The sequence below is a fragment of the Sceloporus occidentalis genome, unplaced genomic scaffold, assembly GCF_023333645.1.
Source record: "Sceloporus occidentalis isolate IW3139 unplaced genomic scaffold, rSceOcc1.0.p SCAF_10, whole genome shotgun sequence".
NCBI lineage: Eukaryota > Metazoa > Chordata > Lepidosauria > Squamata > Phrynosomatidae > Sceloporus > Sceloporus occidentalis.
This window is the reverse complement of record NW_028316990.1, coordinates 9,257,127-9,266,713: the sequence shown is the minus strand read 5'-3', so window position 1 is coordinate 9,266,713 and position 9,587 is coordinate 9,257,127.

Here is a 9,587-nt window from a genome sequence, read left to right as displayed (position 1 = left end):
CCTTTGGACACACTCCAGTTTCTCAATGTCCTTTTTGAATTGTGGTGCCCAGAACTGGACACAATATTCCAGGTGGGGCCTGACCAGAGCAGAATAGAGTGGGACTATTACTTCCCTTGATCTAGACACTATACTTCTATTGATGCAGCCTAAAATCGCATTGGCCTTTTTAGCTGCCGCATCACACTGTTGACTCATGTTCAATTTGTGGTCTACTTGGACTCCTACCCTAACCCTTGCTCATATTTCATGCCTTTCTTTCAATATGCCTCTTTAATGCCTTCCTTCTGGACCCAAGAAGAAGTCAGGCAGGGATTAGATCTTCTTATTGGCCAAAATGGCAGAATAAAACTTTTTCCAAAGTTTATTTTCTATTAAAAAGGATGCTAGACAAAAGGAATGCCACAAATGCTTCTTTCTTAACTCGATACATAATAATAATAATAATAATAATAATAATAATTTTTATTTGTATACCGTTTTTCCATAGTTCAAAATGGTTTACAGACCATTAAAACTATTACACATAAAAATAGATAAAATCCAGTAATACAGTTATACAGAACACAACCATTCACAGGGTAAGGCAGGGAATTGATGGCATCAAGAACACTCAATACATTCCTTGGGGGGGGGGAGGAGGCTTGACAAAAGAGGAAGGTTTTAAGCCTCTTTTTAGATGTTTCTGGGGGGGGTCATGAGACGGAGCTCCTCGGGAAGACTATTCCAGATCCGTGGGGCTGCTATTGAAAAGGCCATCTGGGATGTGGAAACGTATTTGCAAGATGGAGTTTCCGACAGATTCTTCCCAGATGTTCTGAGTGTGCGGGGCGGATCATATGGGGAGATGCGGTCCCTCAAGTAACTTGGGCCCAAGCCATGGAGGGCTTTATAGGTGATAACCAACACCTTGTATTGCGCTCAGAAGCGAATAGGCAGCCAATGATCTTGCGAATAGGTGTTATATGGTCAAACCTGGACACACCAGTGACCAATCTGGCTGCCATATTTTGCACTAACTGAAGCTTCTGGACTTGGTATAAGGGTAGCCCCATGTGGAGCGATTAGACAGAAATCTAAGCGAGAGGTTATCAGCGCATGTACCACCGTTTCAAGGTCCCTTTGGCCCAGAAAGGGCCGCAGTTGGCATATCAACCGAAGCTGATAGCAAGCACTTCTGACTGTCGCATCTACTTGAGATGTCAACTGCAGGGACGAGTCCAGAAGTACTCCTAAACTGTGAACTTCGTCCTTCAGGGGAAGTGTGACCCCGTTCAGGACAGGTGGATAAATTTCCTTTCTAAGGCCTGGGGAACCTATCACCAGTACTTCTGTTTTCTCTGGATTCAGACTGAGTTTGTTTTCCCTCATCCAGCCCATTACTGACTCCAGGCAGGCGTTCAAAGGAAAGACCCCATCCTTAGTCACTGCATCAATCGGAGACACAGAGAAACATATGATAACACCGCACCCCATGTCTCTGGATGATCTCTCCCAGCGGTTTCATGTAAATGTTAAACAAAGTGGGGGACAGGATCGCTCCCTGAGGGACCCCAGATGTCAGATCCCTCTTAGAGGAGCAAGTGTCCCCCAACTGCACCATCTGGAATCTGCCAGAGAGGTAGGAACAGAACCACTGGAGCGCAGTGCCTCCGATGCCCAGCTCCCTCAGGCGCTCCAGAAGGATGCCATGGTCAATGGTATCGAAAGCCGCTGGGATGTCCAAGAGCACCAACAAGGTCACACTTCCCCTGTCGATGCCCAGATGGAGATCATCGACTAAGGCGACCACGATAGTCTCAACTCCATAGCCCGCCCGGAAGCCAGTTTGAAATGGGTCCAGATAATCGGTTTCATCCAGGACTGCTTGGAGTTGGAAGGCGACCGCTCTCTCGATCACCTTACAAAAAATGGCAACAATGAGACCGGTCTGTAGTTGTTCCTTACCAGGGGGTCCAGGGAGGGTTTTTTGAGCAAAGGTTTGACCGTTGCTAGTTTTAAACTAGATGGAAATTTTCCCTCCCTGAAGGATGCATTGATTATGCGTTTTAATAATAAGATTACAGCATCACCACCCTGGGCGGTCAGCCAAGAAGGACAAGGATCGAGAGAGCATGTCATCCTCCTAACGCTTCCAAGAAGCTTGTCCACTTCATCGGTATTAACAAACTCAAAGTGATCCAGTTTAATAGAGTCCACGGAAGCTCTGGACACCTCTTCTATTGTTCATGTTGAAATGCTCACGTCGAGATCAGCCCTTATCTGAGAGATTTTGTCTGCAAAGAAGTCATTAAAATCATCACAGCAGGCCTTAGTTGGTTCTAAAATAGGGTTCAGGGTGGGAGGAAGCTGAATCAACTCCCTCACGAACCTGAACAACTCTGCTGGATGTGACTCTGCAGATGCAATACGTGCAGCATAGAAAGAATTATTTGCTGCACCTATTGCCACTCCATAGGACTTCAAAAGAACCTGATGGAGTGTCTTATCGGACAAACGCTAGTGTCTCCACCAGCTGCGCTCTAGTCGTTGTTCAGCCCACTTCATTTCCCAAAGATCTTCCATATACCAGGGTTTTTATTAGAAGCGGGCCGGAAAGGATGCTTGGGAGCGATACTGTGTACAGTCGGCTCTTCTTATACACGGATTCAAGCATACACGGTTTGAAAATGTTCCAAAAAAGTATAAATTTACCTTGATTTTCCATTTTTTATAAGGGACACCATTTTGCTATGTCATTATATTTAATGGGACTTGAGCATACACGGATTTTGTTATACACGGGAGATCTTGGAACCAAACCCCAGCGTATAACAAGGGTCCACTGTATAGCCCTGGAGAGATCATTGTCCCAGATGTTAGTCAGGGCATCAACAGAGTCGCCATCAGATCCAACCATAAACCCCTCTAAGGCTTCTTGGAACCTTTTGGGTTCCATCAGCCTTCGAGGGTGGACCATCCGAATAGGTCCTCCACCCCCGGGGGAGATTTAGGCAGATGCCTTAAGTCGGACCTCGACCAGGAAATGGTCCGTCCATGACAAGGCAGAGGTACTGCCTACCTCTGCCCACGGACTGTCCCAATCCATACTAAAGACAACATCGCGCGTATTACCTGCGCAATGCGTTGGCCCCTTGACTAACTGGGACAGGCCCATGGCCATCATGGAAGCCATGAACTCCCGAGCTGCACCCGTCAGATCTTGTGAGCTGGCCTCGAAAGGGATGTTGAGGTCCCCCAGAACAAGACGTCTGGGAGACTCCAGCACCAGTTCCGAGACCAGCTGCGTCAGCTCGGCCAGGGAGTCTGTTAGCACACGGGGTGGACGGCAGACCAACAAGATCCCCAGACTGTCCCTAGCCTTCAGGGTCAGGTAAATACACTCGATGAAGTCCATTTTCCGGATGGGGTTCCTGGTTAAGCTAAGCGTGTTTTTATGGACTATGGCAACACCTCCTCCCCGCCCACATGCCCTGGTCTGCTCCTTAATGGTGTACCCGGCTGGGAGAGCCTGTGCCCACACTGCATTACTCTTGGCCCCCAGCCAGGTCTCTGTAATGCAAGCCAGGTCACAGTTCTTCTCTTCCAAGAGGTCATGGATAATGTGGATCTTGTTCTTAATTGACCTGGCATTGCACAGGAGCAGAGACAGGGTCTGTGGTACGGTTGGATTGACCCTCGGTTCTTTTGGGTTAGCAAGGTGGATGGAAGGCAGGATAAGCATTAAGCATCGATCCTGTCTTCCTTTATGTTGTAATTCCACCCTCCTACTGCTCTATCTACCGCTATATAAATTGCTGATCTGTTTCTATCTTTTCCTATTTCTTCACAACTGCAAATCTAATCTTCCAAGAAACAGATTTAGATCAAAATTATTACAGAACATTGAATTTCCTCTTCATTCAACAGGATCTGCATCTCCTTTGATTCATTTTGGAAGGCTTTGCCTAAATCCAAATTTCTTCACACAATTTGATCTTGAGTTTCCGAATCCTTTCCTGTTTTTCTATTCTCAAGAAGATAAAATCTGCTTCCTTTAGTCTTTACTCTCATTTTATACAAATTCATAACACTTGTTTCTTGAGTTTTATCTACATCTATTTCTTTGCCTGCTCTTGATATTGCTATTGAAAGTAGATTTACAGTTTCTAAATATATATATATATGTGAGAGAGACACATTGACATTCAGGAGATTCCTGAATCTCAATGTCTCTCTTTTCCATCTGATTGCATGAAAATGTGCCAAGCGTGGCATGAGTCACCTGGCGCCGAAGGTCCTTGGGGCCCTTGTGCCAAGCGCCACCCAACCCAGGCTTCCCAGGTGTTGACTTTACCTTTCTTTCCAGCTGGGGAGGCTCTGTCCTTATCTTGCAAAACTGTTTTCCCTTAAAGAGTACTGCAGAACATGTGTTTATGTGCATGCATAGATCAGTCATAGAATCCTAGCATTGGAAGAGACCCCAAGAAGGGCCCTGATCCAGTCCAAACCCCATTCTGCCATGCAGGAACTCTCCATCAAAGCACTCCCAAGAGAGGGCCATCCAGCCTCTGCTTAAAGACCTCTGAAGGAGGGGACTCCAAACTCTCAAACAGATCTCACCATCAGAATGTCCCTCAGAATGTTGATCTGGAATCTCTTTTCCTGCAGCTTGCATCCATTGCTCCGCGTTCTAGTCTCTGGAGCAGCAGAAAACAAGTTTGGTCCCTCCTCAGTATGACATCCCTTCAAGTATTTAAACAGGACTATCATATCACCTCTTAACCTTCTCTTCTCCAGGTTATACATCCCCAGCTCCCTAAGTCCTTCCTCGTAGGGCTTCATGGTTTCCAGACCCTTCACCATTTTAGTCGCCTTCCTTTGGACACATGGCTCCAGTTTCTTAATGTCCTTTTTAAATTGTGGCGCCCAGAACTGGACACAATATTCCAGGTGAGGCCTGACCAAAGCAGAATAGAGTGGCACTATTACTTCCCTTGATCTAGACACTATACTTCTGTTGATGCAGCCTAAAATCGCATTGGCCTTGTTAGCTGCCGCATCGCACTGTTGACTCATGTTCAACTTGTGCTCTACTAGGACTCCCTTTCACACACATAAGTCTCTGTAAGCCAGGTGTCCTCCATCCTATATCTATGCATTGCATTTTTTTCTACCTAAGTGCTGTACCTTACATTTCTCTGTACTGAATTTCATTTTGTTAGCTTTGGCCCAGCTTTCTAATCTCTTCAGGCCATCTTGAATTTTGACCTCTCTTCTGGGGCATTAGCTACTCCAGATGAGCCCAGAGATGCCCTTAGGTTGCCATTTTTAAACAAATGAGTGTTTCTGCCCAGTTAGGAAGCTCCAAGCCAACGAAACTGAAGGGCGAAGCGGTGAAAAGAGAGCAGAGGTGAGTTGCTCTCGGTATCAAAAAGGCCTTTGTTGTGACTAGAGGCCTCCTTGGCTTCAATGGGGCTCTCAGGTTGTTGGCTCAGCTGGGCAGGGCTTTTTTCTCGGGAGGGGAAAGCGAGAGAAGGAAAAAAGTAAAAAGGAGGAGGAGGAGGAGGACTCCAGAAAGAAAAGCCGGATAAACTGGTGGGGAAGTGGCTCATTCCAGTCCGGCAACTTTCTTCCATCCAACCCGGGGACTTAATCCCTACTATCTGAGGCCAAATTGCAAAATGCTTGAGGAGAGCAGCTGTGTTTGCCCTCAAATGCCATTGCCACCGCACCCTGCAAGGAGCACATTGTTGGCGGTGCAATACGTAAACCTGGGATTTGGGAGACCCAGTCCCTGGTCCCTTTCACATTCCACACTTATAGCATGCCATGGCACCATCCTGTTGGGTCTCTTGCCCGGCTGAGCTTTGCCATTGCCATCCTCTGAGGCTGAGAGTGTGTGACTTGCCAAAGATTACCCAATGGTGAGTTTGAAGGCTTTCATGGCCGGCATCCATAGTTTTTTGTGGGTTTTTCAGGCTCTGTGGCCATGTTCTAGAAGAGTTTATTCCTGGCGTTTCGCCGGCATCTTTTACCCAATGGGTTTACATGGCTGAGCCAGGATTTGAACCCTGGTTGTAGTCCAACACTCAAACCATTCCACCATGCTGGCTACCAATAACTTTATTAGCCCAACCAAAATGATGCCAGCCAAGTGCCCCCTTTAAAGGCCTCTGTTGGCAAAATGGCAGTCTTTGCAGATGAATTTGGGGAACCTGGGTCACATTTGTCTCAAGGGAAAGAAACTTGGCCTGAGACTTTTGGGCAGAATCCGTCTATCCAGCAACAAGAGAACCAAAAGGTCTTGAAGGATTCAGGTGGGAACATATGGAGCGGCTTCTAAAGCATCATCATCATCATCATCATCATCGTTCCCAAGTTCTGTTGCTCCCTGTCCCTACAGAACATCGTTTCCCTTTTAGCCACCTATTTTGATCACTCCTTTGTAATGTTTTAAGAACCATGCTCCGGTTTGTTAGCCGGGTTTTCCTTTGCCCTCCTCCTCCCTTTTTCCTTTTCTGCCTTTTCTTCTATAGATCATTTGATTTGTTTTAATAATTTAAATTGCATTGGTTTTATTGTAGGTAGGTGTGTTTGTGGGATATTGTGTTCTATCGTATTTTAATGTTCTTTTAATGTCAGTCAATCTAAACAGGGAGGTGGGGTATAAATAAATTATTATTATTATTATTATTAATTTTTAATATATATTTTATTATTAAGAGACACGTGTGTGTGTGTGTGTGTGTGTGTGTGTGTGTGTGTGTGTGTGTGTTCAGGTTGTGCTCCTGTGCCTTCAGATACCTTCCTTGCAAAACTCTTTTGAGCTGTGGACGTTCCTCCTTCCTCCTGTTTCCTCATCGCAAAGAATGAGCCCTTTCACCATTTTGGCCACAAAAAGGCCCCAAATGAAGAAACTGCAGGCCGCCGGTTGCGCAAATCATGCGCCCGCCTTCTCCTTTGAAGGAGGACAGGGACTGCGGGTGCAAATGCAACGGCTCACTTTTGTTTAAAATAGGGAACCTATGTTAAGTAATGTCGAAATACTATCCAGCCAGAGCGCATCTTGTTCCAAATTATGTTCCCTGAAGAGGGGCATAATGGAAACCCAAGGAATAAATGAAATGGGCACCTTGGTTTGACCATTGGATTTGCATTAGGGTCACCGTAAGTTGGAAACAACTTAAAGACACACAACAACAACAAACACCTAACAGAAATCCAGGGTGATGCCGTGGTTTGAGTACTTCCCGACGGAGTTTATCACACGGGGGAAATCCCATGCAAAAGTGGGATTTAAAAGCTAGAAAAAACCCACAAAAGCGGGTTGATTTCCACACGTGTCGTTGTTAAATGTGTGTTGACCAAAATGTAAAGTAAACAAAAGTGGTTCCTTTTTACTTTGGGGATGTTCCAAAAGTAAAAAGGAGCAGCTTTTGTCTACTTTCTCTCCACTTTCTGCTTGGGTTAACATTAGTTTAACAATGATGCTGTGTGAAAACCAAGCCACTTTGGCATGTTTTCCCCCATTTAAACCCCCGTATTTGCATAGGATTTTCCCCATGTGACAGACTCCTAAAACTCCGGGAGACCAGGGTTCAAATCATCACTGAAACATAGGCCTCATTCCTACTTACAAATACATCGGTTTGCGACCCGAATCGACGGATTGATTCGACAACAGAGTGTACTACTTTATAGGATAACTGCCGCCCGTATGATATATGCAAAACATTGGAAATCAAATACAATACCGTCAATAGATGAATGGGTAAATAAAAGGAAATGCTGTAGCCATGTTAGATGATTTATCAATGTATGCAACTAGAAAGGCAACCCGAAAGAGGAAGGAAAATGGAAAGAAGTGTCAAAACTGGGGGGTAATGAGATAAGATTGTAAAATATGAAAATGCAAAAGCTGCAAATGCAGAGGACTATGATGGCGAAACTGGAAAGAGAAGCTAAGCCTTACTGGTCTGACTGGGATCAGCTTTTCTGGCCAAACTCCTGCATCCCTTTTGCAGACCTCTGGCGACATCTTGTGGCGCAAAGCTAGAAGTGTCTCCTCCCTTTTTCCCTGCCTGGCATCCATCACAACTTCAGGTGACTCCACCTTAAATCCCATTTGTGGTTTTTGTGTTTGCAGAGGTTAGTCAAGCAAAGCAGGAGAGCCCTTGTTCTGCCTTTGAATGTACACTGGAAAATATAAAGCTCCAAAGTGCTTCTTAATGGCCATGGACCAAGGCATATAAAAAGAAGATGCAGAATAAAGGAAGGTAAGAACTACCTACCTTCTTACCTTCTTAGTGGGAAGACAGCGTGGCCTAGTGGTTTCGAGTGTTGGACTATGGCTCTGGAGGCCAGGGTTTGAGTTTAAAATGTTCTTATCCATAAGCTGCCTTGGGTCCCTTTCTAAGGAAAAGGCGGCATAAAAAACGAAGCAAAATAAAAACAGAAAAGAAACCCTTGCTTGGCAAGTCATACTCTCTCAGGTCCAAAATAGACTGCAGAAATAATCCAGTTTGAGATTGCTTTAACTGCTAGGGAATCCTGGGAATTGTCGTTTATTGTGGCACCAGAGCTCTCTCTAACAGAGAAGGCTAAATAGCTCACAAAACGATTATAGATTCATTAGAGATCTTACCATAAATGAAACAGAGGGAATCGGTCGGGAGAGAAGATGTGGGACAACGTCAAAAGGAAGATGGTTTGCAAGCAGAGGCTCCAGACAAGAGGAGAGAGAGGAGGCACTTTGGGCGTGTTTGTTTGCCTGTTTTCAAATTACGATTGTGTTGTGTTGTGTTGTTATTTGTAGCTGTGTATATTACAGTGCATAGAATATAATGTATGTAATATATATGTAATACTGTATATATTATTATATATGTTATATATTACACTGCCTAGTGTGTGTGAGTGTGTGTGTGTATAGTGCCTAGAATATATATATACTGTGTATACACACACACACAGATATATATACACATACTCTAACTGCCCTGGCTCAGTTGTAGGGAATTCTGGTCACTGTAATATGTGTGTGTGTGTGTGTGTGGTGTATGTGTGTTATTATACACACAAACACACACACACACACACATATTACAGTGGCCAGAATATTATAGTAATGTAATATAATATTAATATTTATTTATTTATTTATAGCCCGCCTCTCCCCAAAGGATTGAGGCGGGTAACAATCATAAAAACATAACATAACAAATCCCTAGCCCCCCGAATTAAAACACATAAAACACAATCAAATTATTAAAATCAATCTATATTATAGTGCCCAGAATCCCCTAGCACTGAACACTGTAATACACACACACACACACACACACACATATACAGTACCCAGAATTCCCTAGCACTGAGCCCTAGTATCAAGCCGGATTATTCATTTCTGCCGTGTGCTTTGGACATCAGCCTCAGAGGGAAGCAAGGGCAAGCTTCCTTTCTCTTGCCAGGGAAACCCATGATAGGGTTGCCATCAGTCGGAAACAACACCAACAAGAGGTTGAAGAGGTGTCCCTCCCCATCCCAGGATGCGACCGAAATCCTTTCTGCAAAGCGGAGGCAATGAAGAGCCCTTTGGAGACACT